Consider the following 21,656-nt stretch of genomic DNA (forward strand, 5'->3'; position numbering starts at 1 on the left):
AAAAGAGCCAGGTAGGACGCGTAGCAATGGTTTTAAGTTAGACAAATTCAGATTCAACAAAGACAGGCAAAAATTGGTTCACCAATAGAGTGGTGGACGAATGGAACAGGCTTGGGAGCCCTGTTGTGGGTGCCAATACCATAGATACATTCAAGAAGAGGTTAGATAAAGCCATGGATGGTGAAGTAAGGTGGGGTTGAATGTACAGGAGCTGCCTTGTATAGGCCAACCGGCCTCTTGCGGACTCCTTACGTTCTTATGTCAGCTTTCGTTATCTTATTGAAGGAATTAATCTCTCTCTCTCTCAGCGACGCAATCAAGGACCTAACAATAAAAATGTTGTCCTCCCCGGCGGGGAATCGAACCCCGGTCTCCCGCGTGACAGGCGGGGATACTCACCACTATACTACCGAGGACTGAGTGTAAGCGCCGCAACTGTGAATCTTATCATCGCTGGGAGGAGAGAGAGATTCATTTTCCGGTATGCGGGTGAAATGTTTTCACCTCAGGGAACTAGACGCCCCTGCTTTGCATAGTCACAGGTCACACTTGGACAAGATGTAATACCTGATGTCTCCCGTGCCAGGGTCACGGTGAAGCCTGTGGGCAGCAGCAGTGGTGGATTGGACTGCAGGCAGAGGATCTCTTTATGAGACAATGGTTGGAGTTCCAGGGTCCTAGTCAGCTGGACCGTGCCTAATTATTTAGGCCTGCGGTGTAGAGGAGTGTGGCGACCTCTGCACTAAAAAGCCTCCCTGGGAACCAGTTGTCCCTCCCCTCTATCGACGGTACTCCCATCCCTATTCTGCATAACAGCTGGTTCTTGTTCTTTTCTCCTGAAAGAGATGTCTTCCGTGCGCCTTTTGAGTTTGTACCTCCTGGCTTCTAGGTGAAGTTTCTGAGGGTTTTCCTTATACTCAAGGAATATTTCAGCCTTTGGGTCTCTGGAAGGGCGTCTGATACTCTCTAGAGTTGGTGGAGAACACCTGGTGACAGATGTCACTGGCCAGGCATCGCAAGGGTCGCGGAGTTGTGTTAGAGTTAGAGGATTCGGAAAGTGGGAGCGAATTGCTGGTTCCTCTCCTCCCTTGCCAACCTTGCTCTGGGTGACTACGCCGGCCCCGTTCTATGGGACAAAACTACGAGGACAATAGCTGAAAAGCGCCGGGTTGTGAAAGTCTCTCTCGGGACCGAGGCTCAGGACAAGCGATTGGTCTTTGAGGCGTTTTCAAGACCCTGTGGGAGCGAACTCCCAGTGTTGGAGGCATCTAACACAGTAGTATCTAATTTCCATCCACAATTTTTATCCAGTTCAATTTATGGTCACACTTTAAGTTATTTCGAAAGTGCTTTTTGATATTTGCCCAATCTGTTACAACCGCAAAAAAATTGGTTGGCTTCATCAAACGAGTCTTTAATAATAAATCGGAAAAAGTAATATTAAAACTATATAATTCGTTGGTTCGACCCCATCTAGAGTACTGTGTACAGTTTTGGTCTCCCTTTTACAGAAAAGACATAGAAAAGTTAGAACGGGTTCAACGGAGAGTAACAAAAATAATTCCTAGGTTGAGAAAATTATCTTATGAACAAAGGCTTAAAGAAGTAAATTTATTCACCCTATCAAAACGAAGAATGCGAGGCGAAGTGTTTAAAATGTTTAAAGGATTCAGTGATATTAATGCGGAAGATTACTTTACAATTGATCGATCAAATAGAACAAGAAGAAATAACAATTTCAAGATCAGTGGCAAAAGATTCTCGTCGCACGAAGCCAAACACTTCTTCAATCGAGTCGTTTATATTTGAAATTCTCTACCCTGTGATGTCGTTGATAGTACAACAGTTACGGCCCTCATGAATAGATTAGACAAGTATTTTGAATCCAACCAGCAACTAAGATATTACTCATTGTCGTAATAACGTTAAGTTCTTTCGAATACTGATGTCCTTGTCCATTTTTCTTTCCTCTTTCCTACATAATTTCCATGCAGCTTTTCCATGCTGCATGGTTCTTTTTCCTTTCCTGCCAGCTTTTGCTGGAGAGATGGGGGGGGGGGGGAGGAGCTTTCGCCTTTGCTGTCCTTCATCTTCCACCTTTGATTAGATAGTTAGTGTAGCTTGTCACAAACAGCCTCGTAAGGACCAGCATGTCTGCTGTTGCTCGTTTTTCCTTTGTGTTTCTTTGTGTTTCTCTCTCTCTCTCTCTCTCTCTCTCTCTCTCTCTCTCTCTCTCTCTCTCTCTCTCTCTCTCTCTCTCTCTCTCTCTCTCTCTCTCTCTCTCTCTCTCTCTCTCTCTCTCTCTCTCTCTTCTTTTTCTTTGTTTATTTTTACATCTTACATAGTACAATTTAATACAGATATGTCGATGAGCGGACAACGGCCCGCCGCTGGGTCTCTCTCTCTCTCTCTCTCTCTCTCTCTCTCTCTCTCTCTCTCTCTCTCTCTCTCTCTCTCTCTCTCTCTCTCTCTCTCTTACCTGGACAATTTTTTAATCATGGGTTTATTATATTATTGTTTTTGTATTGTTTGAGTATTTTGTTTTATTATCTTAGGTAGTCTATGTTCGGAAAGATAAACTATGATAATAATAATAGTAATAATAAAGCTCTATCTATTTATCTATCTATCCATTTTAACTTACACCTGTAGATTTCACCTGTTCCGCCTCCCTGCCTTCAGCGTGCTCCAGGCGTCCACTCCAGCGCCGCCAAGCTGTCACTCGAGGCCCAGGGCAGGCGATGTCTCTCCATGAACCTGTGGGAACCTGTGACGCATGCCTTCTATTTGTTTCCCAGCACCTCAAGTATTTACCCTCCTGGCCTCTCTCTAGTGTCTCCCTCATCCCCGTCAAGGCCCCCGCCATCATCATTTTATTTGTTCGTGGGAATGCCGTTTATTGCCTCAGAAAAAAGATGACCTGCCATTCAGTGCTTTTGCTGCCGAGAAACACATGTCATCCTCATTCTTATGCTCGGCGCGGGAATGAAGCAAGTGTCCCAGTCGAGTGAACGGAGCGAGCGAGCACACACACACACACACACACACACACACACACACACACACACACACACACACACACACACACTATGGTCCTGAGTGACCTTACAGTCTAATAAGCCACACTGACACAAGGCAAAACTCTTAATAACTCTTCCGCTCTTCTGCTCAATAGAAAAGAAAAATAAATGGAGTAAGGAATGTATATTTTGTAATTTGCTAATAGCTCGAATTTTGCCGTGTTAGAGTAAGTTCATTTGTCCTAATACGTCATTTTTTCCTGAGAGAGAGAGAGAGAGAGAGAGAGAGAGAGAGAGAGAGAGAGAGAGAGAGAGAGAGAGAGAGAGAGAGAGAGAGAGAGTTGTGTTCCTGAATATCTTAACATTTATTTTAAGCTCAGTACAGCAGGACCAGCGACATAAGTAGACACACAGACAGACAAATAGAAAGACAAACAGACAGAAAAACAGACAGACTAGTTGTCTTCCTGAATCTCAACATTTATTCTAAGTTCAGTACAGCAGGACCAGCGACACAAGTAGACACAGACAGACAGACAGACAGACAGACAAACAGACAGACTAGTTGTGTTCCTGAATATCTCAACACTTATTCTAATCTCAGTACAGCAGGAACAGCGACACAAGTAGACACAGACAGACAGACAGACAAACAGACAGACTAGTTGTGTTCCTGAATATCTCAACACATATTCTAATCTCAGTACAGCAGGACCAGCGACACAAGTAGACACATCTTGCCTCGGCCAGGAAGATCAACACGCTTCTCACGCTGCTGTTTCCTCCCGACAGGTGAGCGGCGGGGCGGGGCGGAGCGGGCGGCCGGATGCTGAGACTGCCGTGCCCTGGGGGTCAGCCACTCAGGGGGGCCCAGCAGCACTCCAGGTAAGCCAGGGTGACCTTGCTCGGGGGGTCTCGCGGGCACCCTCACCACAAAGGAAGGAGCAGATGAAGAAATAATAATAAAACGTTGGGGGATTACCGAGACGTGTCCCGAGCGAAAAATATGAACTGCTGTGTTGTAGAAGCATCAAGGTATCAGGACGCCTCTCCTCCCGAAATTGACCTCTCTTTCGGCCACCTATTTTGATTCTTTTTATAGGAGCAGCGAGTAGCGGGCTTTTTTATTATTGTTTCCTTTTTTTGTGTGCCTTTGAGCTGTCTCCTTTGTTGTAAAAAAAAAAAAAAGTATCAGGACACCTCTCCTCCCGAAATTGACCTCTCTTTCGGCCACCTGTTTTGATTATTTTTATAGGAGCAGCGAGTAGCGGGCTTTTTTTTATTATTGTTTCCTTGTTTTGTGTGCCTTTGAGCTGTCTCCTTTGTTGTAAAAAAAAAAAAAAGGCAACCGTGAAGTAAGTAAAGTTGGGTGCATACGCTATAGCTACGCGTGGCCTCGGTGCTCATCTCCTTCGCATTAGCCCTTGAGCCTGTGTTGGGGGAGTAACAATCCACCTCCTTACCAAAATTATAAACTGCTGATGTGGGAGTAACAAGACATCACTCATTAATGAAAAAAAGGTTGTATATGAAAATGCAGGAATGTACGATTTACCTGTAGTATAGTGATTGCCAGGTATCACAATATTGGTGGAAAGGTAGGCAGTACGGCACTGAGAACATACACCATGACGAATGAGTGTTTTTTTTTTTTTATTTATTTATTTATTTTTAGTTAATAGTGTCTTCCATTTAGCGTAACCTGTTTTTGGGTCGTGATCTGTAGTCCCTCATAGAGTCCCGACTACCTAAGATTTGGACGCCATTATTGGGCCTGTTTTCGCCGTGCTTTTCAAACGCTAGCACACGCTCTCGTGGTGAAAACAGGACCAATAATGGCGTCCAAATCTTAGGTTGTCGGGACTCTATCTATCAAGGGACTCTACAGATCACGACCCAGAAACAGGTTATGCTAAATGGAAGAGGCTATAAGAAGCAGCGGTGCCAGATTGTCGTACTCAGCCGCTTATATTTCCCGGCTTCCTACCCCAAAACTGTCTTATGGGCTCCAATATCGAAACTCATCTATAGTTATCGTTAAAAGAGTTAGATCCTGATGTTTCTTGGCAATAGTTAGGAGTTAGAAACCGGTAAATACTATGCTCTGAGTACGATAATATGGCAACGGTGTGAAGAAGACGGACCAAGATTTAAACAAAAGTGTCCACAGTATATATATATTTTTTCTCTTCTAAAGTAAAGGAGGCAGTTCAAGGGCTCACCAAAAAAGAGAAAATAAGAAAAAAGTTCGCATTTCTTCTATTACAGGAAAAAAATATATATAAAAAAGATCTTTACGAATGAAAATATCAGTTACTATATAAATGGCGTAGCGGCTGGGAACAACGAATGAGTGTTTTTTTTATAGTTTTTTTTAGTTAAGAAGACAGACCAAGAGTTAAACAAAAGTGCCCACAGTATATTTTTTTTTCTCTTTTAGTAAAGGAGGTAGTTCAAGGGCTCCCCCAATAAGAGAAAATAAAAAAAAGTTCGCATTTCTTCTATTACAGGAAAAAATATATAAAAAAAGATCTTTACGAATGAAAATATCAAACTTACTATATAAATGGCGTAGCGGCTGGGAACAACGAATAAGTGTTTTTTTATAGTTTTTTTTTTAGTTAAGAAGACAGACCAAGAGTTCTACAAAAGTACCCACATTATATTTTTTTTTCTCTTTTAGTGAAGGAGGCAGTTCAAGGGCTCCCCCAATAAGAGAAAATAAAAAAAAGTTCACATTTCTTCTATTATAGGAAAAAAATATATATATAAAAGATATTTATGAATGAAAATATCAAACTTACTTTATAAATGGCGTAGCGGCTGGGAACAAACGAATCAAATCACCACCTCTTCGGATTCTTTACAGGAGCAGCGAGCAGCGACCTTTTTTATTGTTTCCTTTTTTTGTGCCCTTGTGCTGTCTCCTTTGCTGTAAAAAAAGCCTTTATTGACATCATGGCCTGGCTTGGGCTAGTATAATATTTTCCTTTAATAGTGATACCTTAGGCTGGTTTAAAAGTCTAACACTGATACCTGAAGTTTATATTACTGCGCCTCCATTTACCTGCCAACGCAAAGGTATTCATTCAGGTAACAGGTAACACTAACGGCGCAGGTGTTAGCTATGGTACGTAACTACCACTTATCTGGGGTGTAGCTGGAGGAACATGGGCCACGCTGGGTGTATTATAGTGAAGATGTATGGTAGATAGGTATGGTAGGTATGTAGGTGTATGACGTGTGTATCTTGGGTAAGTCGGGGTGCTAAAAGTGTATTGAGGTAGGTGGGGATGTATCGGAGGTCAAGGTGGGTCGTCGAGTGTAGGCGGTGTGTATCGGAGCCTCGTTAGTGTTTCCGGGGTGCACTGTATATACGTATGAGCTGTGTGTTGTGTGTGCGTCGGGGTGCAAGTTTGTGTATCGGGGTGTATCGACGGCGTAGGTGGTGTGTCGGGGTGAATGAGCTGTGTGTTGTGTGTCTGGGTGAATGGGCGGTGTTATGTGTTGGTGTAGTTTGTGTATTGAGGTGTAGGTGGGTGTAGTTTGTGTATTGAGGTGTAGGTGGGTGTAATGGTGTTGCATGGACGATGTAGGTGGTGTGTTGGTGTATATCGGTGGTGTAGGTGGTTTGTATTGGTGGTGTGTTGGTGTATATCGGTGGTGTAGGTGGTTTGTATTGAGTGTTTGGGTGGTATAAGCTGGTGTGTTGGTGTATATCGGTAGTGTAGATGGTTTGTATTGGTGGTGTGTCGAGGGTGTATTGGTGGTGTATCGGTGGTGTGTTGGTGTATATCGGTGGTGTAAGTGGTTTGTATTGAGTGTATGGGTGGTATAAGCTGGTGTGTTGGTGTATATTGGTGGTGTAGGTGGTGTATCGAGGGTGTATATTGGTGGTTTATCGAGAGTGTATTGGTGGTGTATCGGTGGTGTGTTGGTGTATATCGGTGATGTAGATGGTGTATATCGGCGGTGTAGGTGGTGTATTGGTGGTGTATCAGTGGTGCAGGTTGTGTGTGTGTGTGGTGTATGGGCGGTCGAGCGTGCAAGAACAAAGACTCGAGACGTTCCGAGGTCGTGGAAGGAAGGGCCTTGGGCTGCTTCCGGTAGTGGAGGTGATAGTGGCGGCGATGGTGGTGATGGTGGTGTTGTGGTGGTGATGCTGTGTTCCATGATTCCGGGCTTGTGGTGATGCATGAGCCACGTGGCGCTTGTTGTATGCTTTCCTGGCGTGGCTGGTGGTGATGAGGGTGGTGGTGGTGGTGGTGGTGATGTGATGCGTGGTGGATGAAACACGTGGATGGCGCAGTACTACAGGCATGGGTGATGATGTAAATAAGGGTCGTATTTTAAAACATTTCGTTGCCCAAGTTCACATATTTGACAAGGCTTTCGTAGGAGTTTTGGGCATTTCCAGGAGTAGATTTATGGCCCTGTTGGTAGTTTGACCCTTCTTCTGTACCGTGAACCTAAAGAAACACTCATTAGAACCCGACTGACTCCCTCTTTGACCTCTAGAAATAGCTGATGTGAGAACCGAAAGTGTTTTATAATACCTACCTTAGACTTTTCATGGCGTGCTTCCGTGCTTCCTGTCTAATGGTCCCATGCATCGCTACCTTCCACACCCCTGCGTTTAACCTTCGTCGATTGGCTCTGATCAGCACAATGACCCAAGGCAGCCTCGCGTCGGCCGTGCTCTCAGACCCGTGACAACAGTGAGGGTCGGCAAAATCACCATATCATTGTACTCAGCACATTTTATTTTCCGGGTTCTGGCTCATAACTTGCAGGAAGACACCAGTAATTAACAGCTTCAACAGTAATTTTGACTTAATATCGTTCTTTGATTGGGGTACACGATAGTTTGGGTCTGAAGCTGGTCAATGCAATGTTGAGTACGATAATGTGGTAACGCTGAGGGCCGCGCAAGTCACCGAGCGGCACCCATCGCCTCGTTGCATCATGGGCGCGGCAGCAAGGCAAGAGCGCTCGCTGGCTGATCACTGTGTCAACAAGGCTCGGGGTCGCGCTGCGCACTTCCCAAGGCAACACGACGCGCCTCAGGCCAAACTAATGCTTATAGACATCCGTGGCTGGAGGCGGCTAGTGCTTGTTAGGAGGCCAAGCTCGGCCCCGCCAGGTGACGGATGCTCACACGCCAACAGCCAAGAAAAAGCCGCTTATCATCCGCTCATCGATGCGAAACACTTATACAACGGAAGCATCGAATATTCCCAACGCATAATCATATCAGGAACTTCCTCCGCCAGTTTCCGCAAGCAGGGATACACGAAGGCTCCGTGGTTGTTCCCTTTGTACTCTGGCAGACGAGGAAGATGACCGGGCCAGTGGGTAAATCAGGCAATGACCGGAAGTGAAAATGCACCAGCAGGAGACGTTTACCGCGCTGCCAAATGGCCCTGTAACACCCCCCCTCCCTCCCACATTACCCCCCCCTTGCACCCGTCTCCTTCGCGCAGCCCAAATGTCGTACGTGCGTTCACACTTTCCACCTGTTCCCGCCACGCCCCTTCCTCCCCGGCTTATTAATAACAATAACACTGAGGACAACAATGACGTGATTATCCGCCGCTGTCGCCGGGTCGGTATTTTTTTCCATCGAGAGGTGAAGGAGAGGAAGAAGTGAGGAGTTAAAAGTCACACACTTCCTGCCCGCCCCGCGTCCGTTACTGCGCCGCGCCAAGGCCACGCGGCGAGGCGAGGAGGAGGAAGGGGAAGGGAGTGAGGCAAGGAGGAGGAGGAGTCTTGAGAATAAGGAATCAGGAAGTAGTATACAGGGAAGGATGATCTGTCGGGAGTTCTCAGAGCGTTTAATGCCCTGACAGACTTAGGTTCTTCTGTTTACTTGTGTTTGTTTTGTATAGTTTTGAAGGGTAGGCAGAGAGAGATTGAAAATACAACAGTTAAATGGTCAGTCAGGTTACTCATACGTGTTTTTTTTTAAGATCTTACTTAGTGGGTTATGATAATTAAGTGTTGCATTCCTAAGTTGATTTACGAGAGAGAGAGAGAGAGAGAGAGAGAGAGAGAGAGAGAGAGAGAGAGAGAGACCAACCCAAACGCCCATTCACTCTTTCTATATAAGCAAGTTGCACTATTCCTGTCGCTCTTGCTTGAATTATGCATCACCGCAGTTCATGACGGAGGGACAAACTTGAACGTGAAGGACCAGATTAAGGCAACGATCGACCCAAAGCACGAACCCAGGAAATGAACGTCGGAATGCAAGGATAACAACACTTCCATTATCATACAACAACAATAATACTGACGACAAGATGATAATAAATGGAAATAAAGGTTGAAAAGAAAGAGGATAAAGGGAAATAAAAGGAAAAGGAGGAAGATGACGACAGAAATAAAGAAAAAACGAAGAAGTGGAAGAAAAGGAAGGAAAGGAAGCAGATAAATGGAAGAAAAGGAGAGAATAAAGGTAAAGAAATAAAAGGAAGAGGATGAATGGAAATAAAGAAAAGAAAACGAAGAGGAGAAAAAGAAAGAAAGAAAAAGAAGAAGAAAGAAACGTTAGAATGCAAGGACAAGGAGAGCATTCCCATTTTCTTACAACAACAACAACAAAAACAAAAGCAAGGCGATATTGAGGAAGAGATAAAGAAAAAAAAGAAAAAGGAAGAGGAAAAGAAAACATATTGAATTTCACTAGTCAAGAACACGTATAGATTTTGCTTCCCCTGTATTTGTTTTTGTTTTACTCTACTCTCTCTCTCTCTCTCTCTCTCTCTCTCAAAAGCAAGCATCCTATTTCCACCATTTCTAAGAAGAGAGAGAGAGAGAGAGAGAGAGAGAGAGAGAGAGAGAGAGAGAGAGAGAGAGAGAGAGAGCGTTGAAAAGTAAAAATATAGGACGAACGGGAAAAGGAAACAAAAAAAAGAGAAAAAAGAAGAGAGAAGAAAAAGATAAAAGGAGGAATAAAAAAAAAGGAGGCACAATTTGCGTCACGGGAGAGAGAGGAGGAGGAGGAGGAGGAGGAAGAACTTGTGTTAACCCCGATAAGATGAACCTCGGGAGGCTGCCGAGATAAGGAGAAGACCCGCCAAGCTTTGTGTCTTATCATTATCTTGCCTGCACGGGGAGAGAGAGAGAGAGAGAGAGAGAGAGAGAGAGAGAGGAAGGAATGGGAGAGAAAGAGAAAGGAGGGAATGGGAGAGAAAGAAAGAGAAAGGGAGAAAAACGAAGGGGATGAGAGAGAGAGAGAGAGAGAGAGAGAGAGAGAGAGAGAGAGAGAGAGAGAGAGAGAGAGAGAGAGAGAGAGAGAGAGAGAGAGAGAGAGAGAGAGAGAGAGAGAGAGAGAGAGAATGGGAGGTGAAAGAGAGAGAGTAAGTTGAAGGAGGAGGAGGAGGAAGAGTAGGAGGAAAGGGGGTAAGGGAGTTAGTTCCGGACACATTGGCTTCCGGAAACGATATTAATGTGTCACCCAGGATGCGGATACGGCCAGGAGGAGGAGAAGCAGGAGGAGGAGGAGGAGAAGGAGGAGAAGGAGGAGGAAATGATGATAAAGGAAAATATGGTTGTGAAGGAGGACGAGGAGAGGAAGAGAAGGAGGAGATTCTCAGAAGGAAAGACGAGGAAGAAAGAGAAGAATTAAGAGGAGGAGGAGGAGGAGGAGGAGGAGGAGGAGGAGGAGGAAGAAAAGAGGGGAGAAGGATGAGAAAGAGAGGCAAAGGAGGAAAAAGAAAGATAGAAGATGAGAAAAATGAAGGGGAAGAAAAGAATGAAGTGAAGGAAGAAAGGAGGAAATGGAGAAGAAAGAAAGAACAGGAGGAGGAGGAGGAGGAAACGATAAAAAAAGGGAACGATGGAGGAGAAGGAGGAAAGGAAGAGAAGGAGGGAGGAGAAAAAAAAAGATAATGGAAGACTCAAGAAGGAAGTAAAAATGAGAAAAAAATAGAAGGGGGAAGAAAAGAGTGAACAAGGAAGAGAAGAAAGGGACGAAGGAGGAAAGAGAGGAGAAAAAGAAGAGGAGGAGGAAGAAAAAAAAGAAAAATAATGGAAGACTCAAGAAGAAAGTAAAAATGAGAACAAGGAAGTAAAGAAAGGGAACGAAGGTGGAAAGAGAGGAGAAGAAAAAGAAGAGCAGGAGGAGGAGGAGGAGGAGGAGGAGGAGGAGGGTATCATGGCCACTCCACACACAATTTTATCATCTCACATTTTATCCTTATTCTCTCTCCTCTCACCTTCTTTAATCCCTCGTTTATTTCTCTCCCTCTTTCGTTACTCCTATGATTCACCCTCATTATCCCATCCACTAATTATCACATCCACCTCTTCCTCTTCCTCCTCCTCCTCTTCCTCTTCTTGTTTGGTTGTGTTATTTTTCCTCGTTTTTTTCCTCCTCCTCCTCCTCGCCTACGTTCTTTCTTTAGTTTATGCTTCGCTTTTCCTCCTCCTCCTCCTCCTCCTCCGGGAAGCGCGTCGTTAGGGGCATTAATTGTCTCGCTGCTGCTGCCATTGTTGTCTTCATGACGTCATTGCTGATGCTGACTATTATTATTATTATTATGATTATTATTATTATTATTATTATCATTATTATTATTACCGTTATCATTAATCTGTACTTCTATCACCGCCATCACCCCCATCCCCACCACCACTACTACTACTACTACTACTTCTACTATTACTATAGATTTATATTACTACTACTACTACTACTACACTAATATAACTACTACTACTACTACTACTACACTAATATCACTACAACATAAATGATACCTCCACCCATGTTTATTTTCCCGACACAATCATGGAGGGCTCCACTACTTCAATTCACATCATTAGTATTGAAAACAAGATAACTATGATAGCAGCAACAGTAATGGTTTATAGTAACAGGTGGTGGTGGTGGTGGTGACTGTGAGAGCGGTGGTGGTGATGAGGGTGATGATGTCGACTGTGGGAGCGGTGATGGTGGTGGTGGTGTGTGTGGGAGCGGCGCGGCGTCATTACAACACTTCCTGAGCGCCTTCCTTCCTGCGCCGCCTCCTGGCCGCGCCGCGCGTCACCATCCGGGTCGGGGCAGGAAATAAAGACACCGAGGAAATATCCGCGTGTTACCGTGCTGACGTCACGGGGGGGGGGGAGAGAGAGTAATGAAGGAATATTTGGATCAGAGTGAATTTTATTGCGGTGTTGTCTCAAGTGTGAATTTTAATTGTTCTTGCACCAGAGAGAGAGAGAGAGAGAGAGAGAGAGAGAGTAATGAAGGAATATTTGGATCAGAGTGAATTTCTTGAATCTGCGGTGTTAGAGAGAGAGAGAGAGAGAGAGAGAGAGAGAGAGAGAGAGAGAGAGAGAGAGAGAGAGAGAGAGAGAGTAACAAGGAATATTTGGATCAGAGTGAATTTTTTAGGCCAGAGAGAGAGAGAGAGAGAGAGAGAGAGAGAGAGAGAGAGAGAGAGAGAGAGAGAGAGAGAGTAATGAAGGAATATTTGGAACAGAGTGAATTTTATTGCGGTATTATTTCTCTAGTGAATTTAAATTGTTCTTGCACCGCCTTATATTGATTGACTGAATGTGTGTGTGTGTGTGTGTGTGTGTGTGTGTATGAAAACAGATGCAGTACGCCACAACACGTATAAGACACGAACGACAACTTTTGACTTAACCCTCACTACAAACTCTCCCTTCCTAAGCCATCATTCCTCTGAGACTAGTTCCAACACTATCAACGTGCCACTGATGCCGGTCTCGTTCCCTTAAGATCTTCAATTGAACCATTTTACGCGTATCAGGTCACCTCTCCTCCCGAAACTGACCTCTCTTTTTGGCCACTCCTATGTACTCTATTCGGGAGCGGTAAGTAGCGGGCTTTTTTTTTTTTTTTCATTATTGTTTTCTTTTTTTTTTACACCCTTGAACTGTCTCCTCTGTAAAAAAAAAAAAAGGCTACATCCAGGACATTAGCTTTTTGTTGTCTGTCGGTAAAAGTATGGCGGAAAAAGGCGAGGGAGGAAAGTGAGAGAGTGAAGTGTGTGGAACATAGCGAAAGCGTTGTTTTTATTTACCACTTATTTTTTAGTTAGTGAGAAATCTTGGAATATGCTCTCTCTCTCTCTCTCTCTCTCTCTCTCTCTCTCTCTCTCTCTCTCTCTCTCTCAACCGTCTTTCTACATCGCTTACTCAGTATCTGTATATAGCTGTCTCTCTGTCTGTCTGATTGTCTCTCTGTCTGTCCTTGAGTGCTATTATATCCATCGGCTTATTGGTCTGTTTGTTGATGCTTGTCTGCTTGTGTGTCTGTCTCTATATTCGTCCATCTGCGTTAGTATTTGTATCTGTCTGTATTTCTGTCTGTCTCCATGTTAGTTAATCAATCGTTACAAGTTTGCGGGTTTGTATTAGCGGATGGTGAAGGAATAGGGGGTTGGCGGCGGCGAGTGAGTGTAGCGATGCGCCCCCTGCCGTATGCTCCCCGTTTTTTAGATGATGAGGGAATATAGGGGGTTGAGGCGGCGAGTGAGTGTAGCGATGCGCCCCCTGCCGTATGCTCCCCGTTAGTTAAATGATGAGGGTTAGTTAGATGATGAGGAATATAGGGGGTTGGCGGCGGCGAGTGAGTGTAGCGATGCGCCCCCTGCCGTATGCTCCCCGTTAGTTAGATGATGAGGGAAGGGGGAGGGGGAGGGAATATAGGGGGTGGAGGCTGCGAGTGAGTGTAGCGATGCGCCCCCTGCCGTATGCTCCCCGTTAGTTAGATGATGAGGGAAGGGGGAGGGGGAGGGAATATAGGGGTGGCGGCGGCAGTGAGTGTAGCGATGCGCCCCCTGCCGTATGCTCCCCGTTAGTTAGATGATGAGGGAAGGGGGAGGGAGAGGGAATATAGGGGGTTGGCGGCGGCGAGTGAGTGTAGCGATGCGCCCCCTGCCGTATGCTCCCCGTTAGTTAGATGATGAGGGAAGGGGAAGGGAGAGGGAATATAGGGGGTTGGCGGCGGCGAGTGAGTGTAGCGATGCGCCCCCTGCCGTATGCTCCCCGTTAGTTAGATGATGAGGGAAGGGGGAGGTGAGGGAGTTTTGTTGTTATTTGCTGATTATTAATGTTGCTCTGCTGCTTAGTGTGTTAATTTGTCCGTCATTTACTTCAGACTTTCCCTTTTTGAAACTGATTAGTGTAACACAAAAGCCAACGCCCACCTGTTAACTCATTAGATAATGATTTTTGTCCCTTACCTTTATTTCTTTTCTTTTTACTTTATTGACACTTTTTTTCTTTTTACTGTCATTTTTTTCTACTTTACTGTAACTATTTCCTTTTTTTTTTTTTTCATTTCCATGTCCGTTAATCGAGTGACTATGTTTGGGTCTGCATATATTTTTTTCCCCTTGATGCCTTCTTATGGATGTCAATAATAATAATAATAATAATAATAATAATAATAATAATAATAATAATATCAGTAAAACGCATCGCACCTGTGTTGACCTTTAACCTAAGCATCCGTTTCTCATTCGTCGCTACCTTCTCTGTTTCTCGCGTTTCTCTGTGACATTCTCAATCGGACGCCGAGGCATGTCCTTCCCATCCTCGTAACTGATCCTTCCACTTTTTTCTTTGTCGATTTTGCGAAGACTAAAAGAAAGCAAATGGCCCATATTCTTAACCACAACGAGGCTTACACGCTCATATTTTTTAAGTCTTTCGTAGAGGTTGTTGTGAGTATTTTATGTGTAGTTTATGAGCCTAGTTTGATAAAGAAAAAAATATATATATAACACATTCTTAATCACGACGAGGCTTACACACCCACATTTTTAAAGTCTTTCGTAGAGGTTATTGTGAGTATTTTTATGAGTAGTTTATGAGCCTGGTGATAGTTTGACAAGGCATCTGCACCATGAATGTGAAAAAAGAACTTATGAGAACCCAACTGATCTCCTCTTTGTCTTTCGTAGAGGTTGTTGTGAGTATTTTTATGGGTAGTTTATGAGCCTGGTGATAGTTTGACAAGGCATCTGCGCTATGAATGTGACCCCCCCTCCCCCCCCCCCCCCACACACACACACTTACGAGAACCCTACTGATCTCCTCTATGTCTTTCGTAGAGGTTGTTGTGAGTATTTTTATGGGTAGTTTATGAGCCTAGTGATAGTTTGACAAGGGATCTGCACTATGAATGTGACCCCCCCCCCCCCCCCACACACACACACACTTATGAGAACCCTGCTAATCTCCTTTGTGGCCTTTGGAGGTAATGAATGGTAGGGAGAGCCAAATGCGTCTGAGAATACGTTTTTTCAGACTGACGCAAAGCTTACACCGGAGGCCTTAACGAAGCCTGCCTCCGTTATGTGAACCAAGCAGGAACACACAGCGGCCTTCAGTGACTCAAAAGAAGAACACACACACACACACACACACACACACACACACACACACACACACTTCCTGCCGTAGTAAAAGTCTAAAATATTCTCCAACACTACCTGGTAAACTTTCTCCACACAGGATAGCCTACTCCTAGCCTAGCCTATCCCTCACCAGAATTAAAAAAAAAAAAAAAATAGGACAACTTAGCTCTTATCACACACACACACACACACACACACACACACCATCCTCCTAAGAATCAGGTTCCTCAAGTCACGTTCGTTATTTACTTCCTTCACATTTTTATATTCTTTTTTTTTATTCTTTGCATTGTTTGGTATTCCGACAAATATATATCCTCATGTTTTGCGGCGTTATTTCCCTTGCATGAGTTTTAAATGTTCTTGCACCTCCTTTTAGTGTGTGTGTGTGTGTGTGTGTGTGTGTATTTACCTAGTTGTAGTTTTACAGGGCCTGGGCTTTACGCTCGAGTGGTCCCGTCTCCGTATCTACATTTATCCAACTTTTCCTTAAAGCTTTGCACACTCCCGCCGATACTATATCCTCACTTAGTCTGTTCCAAACCTCTATATTTCTTTATGTCTCTCAAGCATCTTCCCTTCCTCAGTTTCTTACTTTGTCCTCTTGTGTTCCTGGTGGTAATTTCTTCTTTTAGTAGTAACTCCTGGTTGTCTACTTCTTCCATTTTGCTCAATAATTTGTAGATTTGTATTAGGTTTCCCCTTTCTCTGTGTGTGTGTGTGTGTGTGTGTGTGTGTGTTGTCCAGCCGTGTAAGGAGGTGGTGGCTCTTCCTGCTTCGGGGCTCCACACACTCACAGAATCGTTAAATTAAGTGGTCACATGCTTTTGGTCTCATCCACCCCTGACTCACTGACTCACTCCTCCAGTTCCTCATTCTCCAGTCTCCACCCATCGCTGATTCTTCCCTTTCCTTTTCCCGTCTCGTCTCACCATTTACTCAAAGATCTTATATTTTTTAATGTTTTTACAGTAAAGGAAACAGCACAAGGGCACAAAAAAGGAAACAATAATAAAAAAAAAGCCCGCTACTTGCTGCTCCTGTAAAGTATCCGAAGAGGTGGTCGAAAGGGGGGTCAGTTACGTTCAGTTTACATTCGGTTTACACTCCTGAACGTCCTTGTCCTCGCTTTTCTCAGTCCAAACTTATTTTCTGTGATCTCAAATGGAACTTTTCACTTTTTTACGTTTTTTTTTAACACCTTCTATTCAAAGATCTTAGTTTATTCAGTTTACACTTTTGAATGTTCTTGTCCTCGCTTTTCTCAGTCCAAACTTATTTTCTGTGATCTCAAATGGAACTTTTCACTTTTTTACGTTTTTTTTAACATCTTCTATTCAAAGATCTTAGTTTATTCAGTTTACACTTTTGAATGTTCTTGTCCTCGCTTTTCTCAGTCCAAACTTTTTTTTCTGTGATCTCAAATGGAAGTTTTCACTTTTTTACTTTTTTTTACTTTTTTTTTTGTCCCGTCTCGTCTCACCATTTACTCAAAGATCTTAGTTTATTTAGTTTACACTCCTGCTGAACGTTCTTTTCCTCGCTATTCTCAGTCCAAACTTTTTTTCTGTGATTTTAAATGGAACTTTTCACTATTTTACTTTTTTTAAACCTTTTTTGTCCCGTCTCGTCTCACCATTTACTCAAAGATCTTAGTTTATTTAGTTTACACTCCTGCTGAACGTTCTTTTCCTCGCTATTCTCAGTCCAAACTTTTTTTCTGTGATTTCAAATGGAACTTTTCACATTTTTACCCTTTTTTTCATCCTTGCCTTCGTCGTTAACTCAAGATCTTAGTTTACTTAATTCACTCTCTTGGACGTTCGTGTCTTCATACCTCTCAGTCCCCTCCGCTCAGATGTTATTTTTTTCTTAATTAAACATGGAAATACTAACACATTTTGACTTTATGTAGGGGATATGTGTCTCAAGCTCGTGTCTTTAGTGGTGTTCCCTTTCCTGAGACATCAATTCTAAAGCTTCCCTGTGATCTCAAACCTATAAAACTCTTCACGGTTGCATCCTCTCAGCTCAAAGGTTAAAGAGACAGAGATGAGCACCGAGGCCACGCGCAGCTACAACTTTATCTTTACCTTTAACGTTGTCAGTAAGTCTCCAAAACCCCCGCCTTGTGTTGTACGTTCAAATTTGGCCACTCCTTTCACTATTTTTTTAATATAACGAAACACAGCTTTTTTATTGGTTTTTTTTTCAATGTTACGCTTTCTTATCTCTTAGTCACTACGAGAGAGAGAAATGTTTGTCTTCTATTCATTTTCCTTCGTGTTTTGATTCTGAACTAACCACGTCTTGCATAATGTGTGTGTGTGTGTGTGTGTGTGTGTGTGTGTGTGTGCCGTGGGGCCTTGAGGGAGGGGGGGAGGGGTTGACGAAGGAGGTGACGGGGTGGATTAAGAAGAAAACAGTGACCCGCCGTTGGCAACACTGTCATCCGGGACCTTGGCTGACGGAAGCAAGAAACAAGTGAAATACGCTGCGGGCCCCCCCCCCCCTCCTCCCCCTTTCCTCTCCTCCCCCCTTTTCCTCCTCTCCCCCCTCCTTTTCCTCCTCTCCTCCCTCCTTTTCCCCTCCCCACCCCTCACCCCCCCTTTCCTCTCCTCCCTCCTTTTCCTTACCCCCTCCCCCTCTACCCCTCCCCACCCCTCCATCCTCTTTTCTCGTCTCCCTCCCCGTCTTCCCCTCCCCTACCCCTCCTTTCCTCTCCTCCCTCCTTTTCCTCCTCCCCTTCCCCTTTTCCTTAACCCCCCCTCCCCCTCTACTTCTCCCCACCTCTCCCTCCCCGTCTTCCCCTCCCCTACCCCTTTCCCTTCTGCCCCCTTCCTTTTTTTCCTCTCCACCTTTCTTCCCATCCCCCCTCTTTAGTCTTCTTTTCCTCCTCCCCCCTCCTGTTTTCTTTCTTCCCTCTCCTCCTCCTGCCACCTCTCTCCCCTTTCCCCTCCTCTCCCCCTTTCCTCCCGCCCGTGAGTTACCGTCATCTTGAAGGCGTTGGAGGAGGGGGTTGTCTTGAGGAGGGAGGGAGGGAGGAAAGGATGGAGATGGGAAGAGGAGGGGAGGGGAGGAAAGGAGGGAGGGAGGTAGGGAGGAAAAGGGTAGTCATGTGTGTAATGCATATTTATAAAAAAAGCATACACACACACACACACACACACACACACATACACATTACATAGTTACATACATACATACATACATACAGAAACATACATTACATATCTACCTAGCTACACACACATGCACACACTAATACATACATATACATACATATATACATACGTAGCTACTGACTTCTGATTGATTATTTTTTTTTATATCAGAAGTCCCACGCTTTTCATTTTAACTTATTACTTCGATGCGTTTTTATTTTTTTTTTATTTTTTACCTTCTTTTTTTCCATCTCTTCTACATTTTCCTTTCTTTTTCCTCATCTCTTTTTCCTTCGCTTCAACATTTTTCTATTTTTTCCCCATCTTTTTCCCTTCATAACACCACTAACGCCTCGCTTCAACATTTTCCTTTCTTTTTCCTTCTCTTTTTCCCTTCATAACACTACTAACGCCTCGCTTCAACATTTTCCTTTCTTTTTCCTTCTCTTTTTCCCTTCATAACACAACTAACGCCTCGCTTCAACATTTTCCTTTCTTTTTCCTTCTCTTTTTCCCTTCATAACACTACTAACACCTCGCTTCAACATTTTCCTTTCTTTTTCCTTCTCTTTTTCCCTTCATAACACAACTAACACCTCGCTTCAACATTTTCCTTTCTTTTTCCTTCTCTTTTTCCCTTCATAACACAACTAACCCCTCGCTTCAACATTTTCCTTTCTTTTTCCTTCTCTTATTTCCCTTCATAACACAACTAACGCCTCGCTTCCACATTTTCCTTTCTTTTTCCTTCTTTTTCCCTTTATAACAATACTAACGCCTCGCTTCTACATTTTCCTTTCTTTTTCCTTCTCTTATTTCCCTTCATAACACAACTAACGCCTCGCTTCAACATTTTCCTTTCTTTTTCCTTCTCTTTTTCCCTTCATAACACAACTAACGCCTCGCTTCAACATTTTCCTTTCTTTTTCCTTCTCTTTTTCCCTTCATAACACTACTAACGCCTCGCTTCAACATTTTCCTTTCTTTTTCCTTCTCTTATTTCCCTTCATAACACAACTAACGCCTCGCTTCCACATTTTCCTTTCTTTTTCCTTCTCTTTTTCCCTTCATAACACAACTAACGCCTCGCTTCCACATTTTCCTTTCTTTTTCCTTCTCTTTTTCCCTTCATAACACAACTAACGCCTCGCTTCCACATTTTCCTTTCTTTTTCCTTCTTTTTCCCTTTATAACAATACTAACGCCTCGCTTCTACATTTTCCTTCCTTTTTCCTTCTCTTTTTCCCTTCATAACACAACTAACGCCTCGCTTCAACATTTTCCTTTCTTTTTCCTTCTCTTTTTCCCTTCATAACACAACTAACCCCTCGCTTCAACATTTTCCTTCCTTTTTCCTTCTCTTTTTCCTTTCATAACACTACTAACGCTTCGCTTCAACATTTTCCTTTCTTTTTCCTTCTCTTATTTCCCTTCATAACACAACTAACGCCTCGCTTCCACATTTTCCTTTCTTTTTCCTTCTCTTTTTCCCTTCATAACACAACTAACGCCTCGCTTCCACATTTTCCTTTCTTTTTCCTTCTTTTTCCCTTTATAACAATACTAACGCCTCGCTTCTACATTTTCCTTCCTTTTTCCTTCTCTTTTTCCCTTCATAACACTACTAACGCCTCGCTTCAACATTTTCCTTTCGTTTTCCTTCTCTTTTTCCCTTCAGAACACTACTAACGCCTCGCTTCAATATTTTCCTTTCTTTTTCCTTCTCTTATTTCCCTTCATAACACTACTAACGCCTCGCTTCAACATTTTCCTTCCTTTTTCCTTTCTTTTTCCCATGGTTTCCCCACTAACGACTTATTTTCCTCTCTTTTTCCTCTTCTTGCTATTTCTTACCTTGTGTCCTTGTTTTTTTTAGCGTTTTTTTCCTCTTTTCTTGGTGTTTTCATTATATTCTGTGGTCTTATTTTCTTTTTCTCTTTCTTTAATTTTCTTTTTTCCTGATATACTTTTTTTCATCATATTTTTATCCTTGTTTTCCTTTCATTGTTTTTTTCTTCCTTTTCCTCGTGTTTTCCTTTTTCAAAATTTTTTCCTCTCATTTTCCTCGTTTTATCTATCCTCTCCGTGTTCTCTTATCCTTTTTGTCGGCATATCAACAGTGTCCATCTTCTTGTCGTTCTCTTCAAGTTGTTTTCCTGGCTCACCCATGCATTGTGGACACGACATTGTATAATAACATTTGTTAGCGCTGATAAACCCTGCAACATGGTATTATATTTTTTTTTCACGTTTTGGCCTGTGGCGCCGGTAGGCCTTCATTGTAGGGCCTAATGGTCGTATTTTTGTTTTCCTTTTCCTAGTGTTTTCATATATTTTTGCTTTTCCTTTTTTCAGGTTCTCTCCTTTTTCTCATATTTCTTCGTGTCTTCCTTTTTCTCGTACGTCATTTTCTGTTTTCTTTTTCCTTCTTCTGTGATCTTTTTCCTCTTGTTTGTATTTTCCTCTCCATCGCATCCTTTCCTTCAAGTGTCCTTCGTTTTTCTTTTTTATTTTCTCTTATTTTCTCTCTTCCTCTTCAGCAGCAACAGTTATCAAGTCCCCTCGTTCTTCCCTCTTCAGTCTCTCTCACTTCCTCCTCCTCCTCCTCCTCCTCCTCCTCCTCCTCCTTCTCTTCCTCCTCTCCTCTCCTCTCCATCATCTTATCTCCATTCCTCATTTCTTTCTTCTTCCTCCGCCACCACCACCACCACTTCTCTTGCGTCTCTCTCATCTCCTCCTCCTCCTCCTCCTCCTCCTCCTCTTCCTCCTCCTCCTCTTATTACATTTTTACACTGTTGCTTTTCTCTCTCTCTCTCTCTCTCTCTCTCTCTCTCTCTCTCTCTCTCTCTCTCTCTCTCTCTCTCTCTCTCTCTCTCTCTCTCTCTCTCTCTCTCTCTCTTGTCCCCTCTTCTCCCTATTTCTTCTTTCATCTCCTCCCTTCCTTTATTTCCTTCTCCCTTTCATCTCTATTTTTCCCATTCTTCTTCCTTCTTTCCTCCCTCACATCTTTTCTCCCTATTTTTCTCTCTTCCTCCCTTCCTTCCTTCCCCTCCTTTATCCCTCCCTTCCTTCTC

The 21,656-nt window shown here is 43.6% G+C and overlaps 1 non-coding gene across 1 annotated transcript; it reads right to left on the bottom strand.

Moving 5' to 3' along the window:
- Positions 1–344: 344 nt before the first annotated feature.
- Positions 345–416, bottom strand: Trnad-guc (transfer RNA aspartic acid (anticodon GUC)). The gene has a single exon. It is a non-coding gene; the product is annotated as a tRNA-Asp (tRNA).
- Between the last annotated feature and the right edge of the window lie 21,240 nt (positions 417–21,656).

This window comes from Eriocheir sinensis, chromosome 41 (genome assembly GCF_024679095.1).
Source record: "Eriocheir sinensis breed Jianghai 21 chromosome 41, ASM2467909v1, whole genome shotgun sequence".
NCBI classification, from domain to species: domain Eukaryota; kingdom Metazoa; phylum Arthropoda; class Malacostraca; order Decapoda; family Varunidae; genus Eriocheir; species Eriocheir sinensis.